This window comes from Solanum lycopersicum, chromosome 2, assembly GCF_036512215.1.
Source record: "Solanum lycopersicum chromosome 2, SLM_r2.1".
Lineage (NCBI taxonomy): Eukaryota > Viridiplantae > Streptophyta > Magnoliopsida > Solanales > Solanaceae > Solanum > Solanum lycopersicum.
In genome coordinates, this window is record NC_090801.1 from 20,586,488 (window position 1) to 20,599,103 (window position 12,616).

General features: G+C 34.3%; 1 long non-coding RNA gene across 1 annotated transcript; it reads right to left on the reverse strand.

Moving 5' to 3' along the window:
- Positions 1-4,494: 4,494 nt before the first annotated feature.
- Positions 4,495-10,294, reverse strand: LOC138341661 (uncharacterized). The gene is made up of 2 exons (XR_011214432.1): positions 6,950-10,294; positions 4,495-5,082 (listed from the first exon to the last, which is right to left on the reverse strand). It is a non-coding gene; the product is annotated as an uncharacterized lncRNA (long non-coding RNA).
- Positions 10,295-12,616: the final 2,322 nt, after the last annotated feature.

The window sequence follows — 12,616 nt, forward strand, 5'->3', positions numbered from 1 at the left end:
AAAGTGGTGGGTTTGGTCAGGGAAGAGAATCAAAAGGGGGTCGCTTGGGTGAGGAGTGTGGTGTCTATCTGTTGGAAAATATGGAGGTGGGGTTTTAGGAGGAGATCTTGTGGTGAGGTTTTAGAGGAGAGCGGAGTTATTTTTGCTTTCTGAAGAACGAAAAAAAATAAAAAAAATAATGGGGGTTTTCTACTTCACGGGAAAATACACCGGTGAGGGTAGTGGCATGAAACATTTGAGCACTAAAGAATATATTTAAAACATAAAAAAATCTGAAAATTTAAACCCCCAAAATTTATTCACCACCCCCTGTAATCTAATTGACAAAATTTTTTAAATAGGAATTGTAATACAATGAGCCCAAGCTATGGGCTTGAAATTGTGGCCCAAAAAATCTTTGGTTGATATAACATGTGTGTATGAATATTTGGACTGTGTAAAATATCAAAATAAAAAATAAAAAATTTAACAGAGAAAATTAATATGTAAAATATAACAAACATAACCAACGACATGCATCAAAAAAAATTTAATAGAAAATCAAAAAATAAACTAATATTTGAATTTCTGTCTGTGACAAAATAATATAAACATAGCAACCGATATAAATTTTAATACTTCTAGGAAAAGGGTGATCATGAACAAACATTATAAAAATTACAAAAATATGTATCTTGAACTATTTAAAATAAAATACTCAAAATGCATTAATCTTAAAAATATCACACCAAAATTTGGTGTCAACAACTTTTCCCTTTGTTTGATTAGGATCGATGAAAGAGATTCTGGTCAAACAAAATTGACAAACCCAAATTTGGTTTGATAAACTCTGAACAAAAACAGATACGTTAGAAAAGCTTTTGAACAAGACTCCACGTCCGTCGATTGGGTTGAAAATAATAAACAAAAGACAGATATTGATTGTAAACTGAGAAAATTCACATACCTTTAATGTTGCTTGCAAAATTGAACATTGAAGGTGGTGTACCTTTTTGAAAGGAGGAGTATGTAAATAACATGTAACTTTGAATGAGGTAACAACCCAACGTGTCTCTTTGAAAGGTGGACGACCCAACTTGAACATAACATGTCACTTTGAACGAGGTGACAACCCAACCAGTCTCCTTGAAAGGCGGATGACCCAATACGAAAATAACTTATCACTTTGAAAGAGGTGACAACTCAACGTGTCTAGTTAAAAGGCGGAGAACCCAACTTGAACTTAACATGTCACTTTAAATGAAATGACAACCTATCTTAAATAAAACTTGTGACTTTGAACTAAGTGACAACCTTACTTGTCTCTTTGAAAGGTGGATGACCAAACTTGAATTTAACATGTCACTTTGAACTAAGTGACTACCTAACGTGTCTGTTTTAAAGGCGGACAACCCAACTTGCACATAACATGTCATTTGAAGGGAGATGATAACCCAATCTTGAACTTAATGCGTCATTTGAAGGGAGATGACAACCCAAACTTGAACTTAACATGTCATTTGAAGGGAGATGACAACACAGTATGTATCGTTGAATGACGGACAACCAAATTTAACCATAACATGTCATTTGAAGGGACATGACAACCGAATCTTAAACTTAACGTGCCATTTGAATGGAGGTGACATTCCAATGTGTCTCTTTGAAAGACGGATTACCAAACTTGTACATAACATGTCACTTTTAACGAGTTGACAATACAACGTGTCTCTTAGAAAGGTGGACGACCCAAATTGAACTTTACATGTTACTTTTAATGAGGTGACAACCAAACGTGTCTCTTTGAAAGGCGGACAAGAAGACTTTAACTTTTAATATGTCACTTTGAATTAGGTGACAACCCAATATGTCACTTTGAAAGGCGGACAATCCAACTTAAACATAACATGTCATTTGAAGGGAGATTACAACCCAATCTTTAACATAACGTGCCATTTGAAGGGAGATGACAACCCAATCTTGAACTTAATGTGTCATTTGAAGGGAGATGACAACCGAATCTTTAACTTAATATAAATGGTGTATCACAAAATCTGCAATAACAATGTTAGTAGCAAATATTATATAAAAGCAACATAAAATATGCAACCATGGCGAGATTAGAATGAGGATTCAATATTTGGTGGCATCTGTAAAGCCTATGTGTCCCAAAAAAGCTCTACTTGTTCACCTGTGTCGGTTTGGTGTCATCAGGACAAGGTAATTAACTGATGGGGTAATTTGAACATAATAAAAAAATCAATTTAAAATAGTAAACAAAATAACAATTGTCATATTGAACGGCATGACAAACTAATTTGAAAAAAAATTAATTTATTTTAGATTGTAAATTATTTTCTAAAAGATATCATTTTAAAAGGTATGACGACTTCAATTAAAAAAATGTTATTTTGAAGGGTGTCACTACTCAATTTTAAGAAAATATCATTTTGAAGAGTATGACGACCCAAATAATAACTACAAAAAAGTCTTTTTGAAGAGTATGACTACCCAAATAATAAAAAAAATGTCATTTTGAAGGATACGACGATCCAAAATAAAAAAAAAAGATACTATTTTGAAAGATATGACGTTACAAAAATAAAAGATGTCATTTTGAAGGGTATGACTGCCAACAAATAAAAAGATGTCATTTTAAAGGGTATGTCTACCAAAATGCAATTTAAACTCTGAAACGGTCCACAAAGTCATTTGGACAAATATCAATAATAAAACGGTCCACAAAGTTTTTTGGACAAAACTTGAAAAGTTTATTTTAACTCATTTTTATTTTATGAACAATGAAACATATTTTAATTTGGTTAGCACCAACAAAAGTATTATACGAAAATCTCTCGCAATTCTAATTATTTATCATTCAACTGAGATTTATTTCGAGGTAATTCCTATAGATTCAAATGGTACCTCAAATGTACTTAAGTATCAATAAGATTTGTTCACCTTGCATCAGACAATGTGTTTAAACTACTTCTAAAATCATGTTTCAATTGCCCTAAGAAGAAAAAAAATTTCAATTTTCGCATATTTAAAGTGTTTTGATTTGGGAGCACATGGAAAAACATAGTCACACAGAAAAATGTTCAACGCATGCAATTGTGATACCATAGGCTTGAACTTCATGTTAATCTCCACTAATGTGAGAACATTTGAATTGAAATCATTTAGGGGTTGTTAATAGCTTGTAATGTAGGCTTAGGGAAGGATAAGATAGTCATTTGGGATAAAAGTTATTCATTCCCTTCTTGAGCATTGTACTAAATAGATGCTTTCAACATTTGTTACACTTTTGGCATTTGATTCTATTTGTTGTCCCTTCCTTTTGCACTTTTGACTTCTTTGAAACTTTGTTTGCCTTTGTTTTTCCCCTTTTGAATTTTCTCTGTTCTGGTTGGAGTGTTTTTCTTATTTTCTTGAAATTCTTTTTGCTTGAACTTGTGGGGAACTTTGAACTTTTTTTTGCTTTTGAAGTCATTTTTTGTTTTCATAACTTTCATGAAATTTGATAACTTTTGTCTTTGACAAATTTGAACTTTGATTCTTCTTTTGAAACTTGCACATTTTCAGTGCGCTCAAGATAGTTGGCCAAAAGATAATAGTGCGTGTAAGCACTCATAAAAGGTATATGCTAAGATATGGTTGTCCAAAGAAAAATCTTAAAGCTCAAAGTGCGACACACAAAGGATTTATGTCATTTGGTAGACTTTGAAAGACTCAAAAGGGTAAAAGGACGCCTACAATCATTCTTCGAATCTAACATTATTCAGAATTTAGCCTTAATAACATTTAGCCAAGTTCAAGATAATCAACGCAAAACAATTGAATTTAATTAAAATCTCATCACACAATGCACATGAAACAATGAATGTGATTTTGTTATAATCTTGAATGTATACAAGAGAACATTTACGAGTGTAACCAAAGTATGAATGAGAGGTACCAAAAAGAATATATGATTTAACAAGAAGTCAATCTTCTTTATTGTACAAATAATTTTTCACATGCGCACTTGAACTGTGTTGGCACCAACCAAGTAAAAACTAACATAATATTTGAGAAAGATATGAAAAAAATATAAAAATAAAGAATCTTTCAATAAAGAATACTTAACCCCCAAAGGGATGCCTACCTATCTCAATGATGAGAATCAAGATTGCGTAGTTCATTAGATATGACATAAAATTGGTATTTGAACAAATATATTTGTAGAAGTAAAAAAAGTGAATGAAAAACCAATGATCCGCATTACAAGGTGGGCAACCAAAATTTAACAAAAAATATTTTTAATTATTTTAAGAAAACTTATCAAGAATTAAGAAATCACTGGATCACATTAAAGAGCATACCACCAATGTTTAACAAAAGTAACAACAATAAAATAAGAAATTAACAAGTAACGTTGAACAGATGACTACCTAAACAATAGTAAAAAATAGTTTTATCAATGAAGGAAAAAATAGCAAAAGTAAAAAAAAAATGAATGAGTCACATTGGAGGGCGAACAATCCAACTTAAAAAATGTCATATAAATAATATTTTCAATGGAATATAAGAAAAATCAAAGATATACAATGAATGTAACATTATTTACAAAAAATTAATGAAAAATATACAAACAAACTAGGAGTGAAGCCTCATAAATTCTTGAGTCTGTTTACAAACTTGGTACAATTTTTAAGTGCATTCCTTAAAAATTTTGCCCTTGTTTCAGCTTCAACAACCTCAGGTATTTAATCTTTTACTGTCTCCTTTATAAAATTCTTGGAGACCTCCTCAAAAAATTTTGCCCAAGTTTCTGTTTTGAAATTTTTGAAAGCTTACAAGGAAGATGATCGAGCCCTTATGGCGCCTACGTATCCCGTTGAAGAAGGAATCGGGTCAAACGTAGTTCCAACAGATTGTAACTCGGATAGATAATGAACTGAGATTATGAATGGTCAAAAACTAGCCGACCAAGAGTGATTTTAAGTAAATGGAGACCCAAGCGGAAAACTTAGGCTGAAACTCACGACAACCATTGGACACATTACGAACCAACAAATTGTTTATCATTCCGAAAATGGGTTGAGTATAGAAAAGTCTTGTCTGCGGTTTCACAAAACTATTCTTTAATATACTATGCATATATGTTTAAAAATGTGAATGCAATGACAATACACAATAAATAATTAATAAATACTGCGTACAATATGCAAATAATAAAAAATATATACAAGATATAATGAATAACACAATAAAAGAATAGTATCCTCAATTTAAAAAGTGAACCCATAATGGTTAGAGCCTCTATATTCCTAGCGGAGTTGCCATTTTTAGAAATACTTTGAATGGGAGAAACGTCGCGACGAATCATTTAAAAAAGAACTAAATTAAAAAAAGTTGAAACAGGATTAAGGGGTTTGAAGGGAAAGATGTCTAAAGGGAAAATGGTGTAAATGAGTTAAAAGGGAATCACCACCTACGTTTTAAGCAAACTAGGAAACCAATTAACAAATTAACTTAAAAGATAGTATACGAAACCAATTAACCTAGGTAAGGGGTTCAAATCATATCTAAGGGAAGGGGTAAGACATCTTTCAAAATTCACAATTGTGGTTCCCGACTGGGTCGATTTTTTAAAATAGAGGACGAGACAAAATTAATGTAGAAGTATAATAATCATAAAATATACACGAGAAATTTGAATAAATAATAATAACGGCCTAAGATTTTCCTAACGTCAATATATACTAAATAATAAATTATATAATTTGAACTTTGTCCGAATAATTTTAATGGGAAGCAACTTTGAGTTACCTTTAAAACTATTAGTAAAAGCGTAAGTAATAAGTAAATATGAATAAAAATGAATAAAACAAATAATAACATAATAATAAAAATTCGTCATATGAACATAAAAGGCCTTGGAAATTGATGGTAATTTCTTCATCGGCCAATTTCAATATACCAAATATATAACCTTAAACTAAAATTCCGTCTTTTTAAAATGGGAAGGTCTTTAAAACCGACGGAAAGATTTAATCATTGACCAATTTTAACTTGTTTCAAAACATAATTATACGAACTTATCAATAATGGAATAAACTGATATGTAATAACTAAATGATAACAACAACAAAACAATAATCTTAACCAGTAATAACAACATTATTGAATTTAAAAATATTATCAATGAAACTTGCAGTAGTTTAGAAAGAATAAATAATAACTTAAAAAAAAGATCAACAATAATATGACAACAATGAAAACAAAATGATTAAAGAGTAACACAGTTTACTAGAAATGCATACCATCAATTTCTTTAAATTAGAAAAAAAAAAAAACCAAAAGCAACCACATATGAAAAATATAAAACAACAATTGGTAAATAAATAAAATACATTATAAAATAGACCTCAATTGAGAAATGAAAACAATAAGTAAAACTAAATAAACTTCACAATAAAAATAGAAGAGCTACTAGAAGTGAATCACTTAATTTTAAATGATCCACGAACAAAAATAAAAGTAATAAAGAGTAGAAAAGTAGTCACCGAAAACTAGATATAAGTTAATGACAATTTTGTTGGAGCATTAAAATAAATACTAGAACATCCACTGACAAGTGATAAAAGTAATCAACAATAAATAAATAAACAAAAATTAGTATAACAACACAACAACAACAAAAACAACAACAACAACAACAACAATAATAATAATAATAATAATAATAATAATAATAATAATAATAATAATAATAGGGGAACAATACATATAATATAATAAAACAAAAGCAACCAAGAGAATTAGTGCATAATAACTATAAAATAAATTAGAAACAGGAAAAGTAATAACACAGTTAATAAAAACACCTTGACAATAATAATAATAATAAGAACTGTAAGCTAACAATAACATATATTAATCAACACAAAAAGTTCATAGGAAGAAACAAACATTAATGCTTTACCATGGAAACAAGTAGTGATTGGTGGAAACTCCAAATTTTCCGGTCAGATATTGAAGTAGCATATAAATCACCAATATCCAGTTTATGTGGACGAATTAATAAGGAACAAACAGAAACAAATGTGGTAAAGTATGAATAGAAAAGGAGCTTGAGAAAATAAAAATAAAGCTAATAATGCTTTAGGTTGAAAATAGTGGTTGTATGCTGGAGATTTGAGGGTCGCCAAAGCTCGGAGTTTCGCCAGAATACCTTCAAGAAAAAAAAGAATAAATGGATAAAAAACTGTAACGGAGGAGAGAAAGGAACTGGAAAGTGGGATTTTCGTTCTCGTTTTGTGTGTGTTTGGGTTGGGGTTTTGCTTGGTATGGTGGCTTTTTGGAAGTGAGAACTTGTGGGCTTTCCGAAGGTTGTTTGGTGTAGTTTTCTGATGGTTTTGGGTGCAGATTTGTAGGTCTGGTCGGAGAAAATAGAAGATGGAATGCTTTTTTGGCGAAAAAAGGTTGATAAACTGAGGTGATTGTAGAACTGAAAAAATGGAGAAAAGGGGTCTTGTTCAGGGTTTTTCTTGTGCTTTTTGGGTTGTGGAACGATGGCAATCGAGGGAGGAAAGTTGTGGGTTTTGTCAGGGAAGATAAAGAAAAGGGGGTCATTTGAGTGAGGAGAGTGGTGACTATCCGCCAGAAAATATGGAGGTGGGGGTTTTGGAGGAGATCTGGAGGTAAGGTTTTGGAGAAGACCAGAGGTTTGTCTGCTTACTGAAGAACGGGAAAAAAAATATAACGGGGTTTCTCTACTACGCCGGAAAGTACTCTAAGGAGGGTGGTAGCCGGAAACTGTGAACACTAAAGAATATATTCAAAACTTTAAAAAAAAACTTAAAATTTAACCCCACCCCCCCAAAAAAAAAAAAAAAACTATATTCACCACCCCCTCTAATCTAATTGATAAAATTTATTTAAATATGAATTATAATACTATGAGCCCAAGTTATGGGTTTGAAATTGTGGCCCAAGAAATCGCTGGCTGATAAAACATCTACGTCTGAATATATGAATTGTGCAGAATATCAAAATAAATAATAATAAATGTAATAGAGAAAATTAATATGAAAAATATAACTTACATAACCAATGACATATATCAAAAGTAATTTAACGTAAAATAAATTAAAAAAAATATGAATGTCTGTCTGTGACAAAATAATATAAACATAACCACGATAAAAATTTTAATACATCCAGAAAAAGGATGATAATGAACAAACATTATAAAAATGACAAAAACATGTATTTTGAACAATTTAACATAAAATACTCAAAATTCATTAATCATAAAACTATTAGATCAAAATTTGGTGTGAACAATAAAAAGAAAATTTATGTTTGTACCTCAGAACGTACACGTTTTGGTTGTTCATGTTCATTATGATTAACTGGAAAAATGATGCCTACTCATCTAAGTTAGAATCGGCGCAACGAATCAAGAGCTTCATGTGGGCCACACATATGACGTAGCATGTGGGCATCACACATGCGCATCAGTGAATGACAGACGATATCGGGCGTGGCGCGCGCACATCGGACCTGCGCATATGGAAAGTGACGTCCACCAACATCAGGCGACATCGTCGAAGGACCGCACCCATAAAACATAAGTTGTGGATGGCACATATCGACCAACGGCAAACAATATTGGTCATGGCCTGCAATCAATGATGTAGCATGTGCGCATATGGCAAACAACATTTGCAAAAGTCAGGAAACATCTGCCAAAGCAGGAATACATCAAAATTTGTGTGTGCACATCATCTAGGCGTCAACGGTCATTTTCTACAAGCATCGGACATAGCGTGTGCTCAAGTGGCAAATGTCTTCTTCCAATTGCATCAGCATCAGCCAAGGCGTGAAAGCTTCACGCTTGGCTTGTGCACATCGGTTGGACGACATCATTAGTGGCCTACACGCAACGCCCAATGTAATATGACATCGGCGATGGTCTGCAAGCATCAACTTTAAATGTTAGGGGACATCGTCTATCAATGTGAGGGGACATCGTCCAAGGTCTTTACGAAACAAACGGGTTGTGTGCGTATTGACTGGGTGATAAAGTTTGTTGCTTGCGCATATCAATAGAAAATAACATTGGTCGTGGCATGCATGCATCTACTTAAAATGTGCGCATATTAAAAACAACGTCTACTAACGTCAGACGATATTAACCAAGGCCTCCACGTATCAAACTTTGTGTGAGCGCAATGGAAGGATACATTAGTCATAGCCTACACGCATCATATGTTGCATGTTCTAATCAGCTTGGGGACATCGATCGTGGTATGAAAGGGTCAAAAATACCGGCTGTCATCGGTCATGGCTTGGTTACATTGGGCGTGCATATATGGCTTACGGCGTCTACCAAAATCAGGCGGCATCGTCTAAGGTATGGCGACATCAATCATGGCATGTGCGCATTGATCGTTCGACATCTTTCATGGTCTGCGTGCATTGACCAACAATAGAAGACATTGGTCATGGCTTGCACTCATCGGGAGTAGCATATGCGTATATGGTAAACGACGCCGACTAATGTCAGGCGACATCTTCAAAGGCATGCATGGATCAAATGTTGTGTGTGCACATGAGCTAGGCATTGTCGGTTATTGTCTGCAAGTATCGGACGAGTCATGTGCGCAAGTGGCAAATCACGTCTTCCAATAGCATCAGCATTAGCCAAGACCTATAAGCGTCACTCGTGGCGTGTGCGCATCGGCTTGGCAACATCATTCGTGGTCTACACGCATTGTCCAATGTAATATTATATTGAACAAACCCTAGAAACATTAGTGGTGGTGTGTGCACATCGGTTGGGCAACATCAGTCGTGACCTTTTGTGCATCGACCAAAAGAAGAAGATAGCGGTCATGGTCTTCTCAAATCGGGCGTAGCATATGCGTATATGAAAAATCACGTCTTCCAATGTCAGATAACATCTCCAAGGCATGAATGCAACAAACGTTGTATTTTTACATCATCTAGCTGTTAGCAGTCATAACCTGCAAGCATCAGATGTAGCATGTGCGCATCTGGCAAATGACATCTCATAATGGCATCAACATCAACAAAGGCTTGCAGCTTCAGGCGTGGCGTGTGCGCATCGATCTGGAGACATGATTCGTGGCCTGTACACATCAGCCAATGTCGTATGACATCATACAAAGCCTGCATGCATTAGCTGTGGCGTGTGTGCTTTTTTGAATGGGCTTCGTCGGTTATGTCTTGCTTGCACGAGCCAATGTCAAGCAAAATCGTACAAGGCATGGACGCATCAAACATTGTGTGTTCGCATTGATTGGGCGACATCAGTCATGTCCTACGTGCATTGGCGTTAATTTCATTTTTTTCATAATTTTCCTATTTTTAATTAATTAATTACACATGTTTTATGGAATTGCCTAGAGAAAAATAATTATTCAAAAAACAGTTGAAATTATTGAATTTAAGGTTACTGTAATTATTTGTGAAATTTTGGCTTATATTTAGATTTTTTTCATATTTTCCTTTTTTTTAATTGATTACTCATTTTCGAGATTTGACGAAAAAATAAAAATTCAAAATAATTGTTGAAATTCTTTAGTTTAAGGAAATTATATTTATTTGAGAATATTTAGCATTAATTATTACTTTTTAACATATTTTCCATTTTTTTTATAAATTAATTACCCATTCTCAAGATTTTCTTTAAAAATAAAAAATTCAAAAATTGTTGAAATGGTTCAATTCAAGGTTGCTCTATTTATGTATGAATTTTGGCGTTAATGTTATAATTTTATCATATTCATTCTATTTTTATTAATTAATTACTCATATTCCTAATTTGCCGAACAAATTGTAAAAAAATATTAAAAACTATATTTGTGATAAAAAGAAAGTTTATGTTTGTACCTTAGAATGTACATATTTGTGTTGTTCATGTTCATTATAAATAATGGGAAGAACGATGCCTACTCCTCTAAGTAAAACTCAACACAATGGAATCAAGAGCATGGTGTGGGCCATACATAGGACGTTGCATATGGGCATCAGACATGCACATCGGTGAATGACAAACGACATCGGTCATGTCTCACACGTATCAGATGTGCGTATGTTAAAAATGATACCCACCAACATAAGGAGACATCATTGAAGGCCCACATGCATCAAACGTGGTGTATGCGCATTGACATAGAGGCATCTATCATGGCGAGCGTGCATTATCTAACGACAGATGACATTGGCCTGGACCTACTTGCAACGGCATAAAATTTGTGTATATGGCAAACGACGCTTGAAGATGTCAGGCGACATTAACCAAGGCCTACACGCTTTAAATGTGGTGGGTGCGCATCGACAGGGTGACATTGGTCATGTCTTGCACACATCTTATATAGCATGTGCGCTTCTAGAAAATAATGTCTGCCAGTGTTTGGCGACATCAACCAAGGCCTTCGAGCATCAAATGTGGTGTGTATACAATGGTAGGAGACATCGTGGGTTACCAACATCAAACATTGCATGTGTGCATCAGCTGGCCAACATCAGTCGTGGCATGCACATATTGCCCAACGACGGCTAACATCGGTCATGGCCTGCACACATCAGAAGTGCACATATGGCAAATGACGTCTAAGAATGTCAGGGGACATCGTCCAAGGTATTTACGCATCAAACGAGATTGTGGACATTGACTTGGTGATAAAGTTTGTGGCCTCACATATCAGCAAATGGAGAACGACATTGGTCATGGCTTGCACGTAAGAGTGTATCATATGCGCATATGCAAAACAACATTTGAAAATGTCAGGCAATAAAAGGCAAGACCTACACGCATCAGTTGTTGCATGTGTTTATCGTCTTGGCGACACCAATCGTGGAATTAACTTTGTCAATGCTCGCCATCATCGATCATGGACTGCTTGCATTGGACATGTACGTAGGGCATACGATGCCTACTAATCTTCCTAGCCATTCATGCATCAAATTTGGTATGTGCGCATCGACTGGGTGACATAAGTCATGTCATGCACACATTTTCCAAAAGCTTATGACATTGGTCATGGCCTGCATGCATCGGATGTAGCATATGTGTATATGGAAAAAAACGTTTGCTAATGTCAGGCGACATTTGCAAAGGTATTAGTTGAATAAAATGTTTTATGTGCACGTCAGTTAGGCGTTATCTGTCATCGTCTTAAAGCACTAGATGTCGCATGTGCGCAAGTGGCAAACTACATCTAACACTAGCATTAGTATCAGCTACGACCTGCAAGCTTCACCTTTTGCGTGTGCGTATCGATTGGGTGATATTATTTGTGGCCTACACATACCTACAAAGGTCATATAACATCGACCAATGCCTAAGATAATAAGTCGTTGCGTGTGCACATAGGTTGAGTGATATCAATCATGGCCTACACGCATCAGCCATCAGAAGAAAACATCAATCATAGCTTGCACGCATCGGGTGTATCATGTGCGTATGAGGAAAAGGACAACTGTCAATCTAAGGAGACATCTGTCAAGGCATGCATGCAAAAAATGTTGTGAGTGCACATCAATAAGGCGTCATAGGTCATGGCTTGGAAGAATCAGGCATAAAATGTGCACAAGTGGCAAACGATCTCTTCCGATG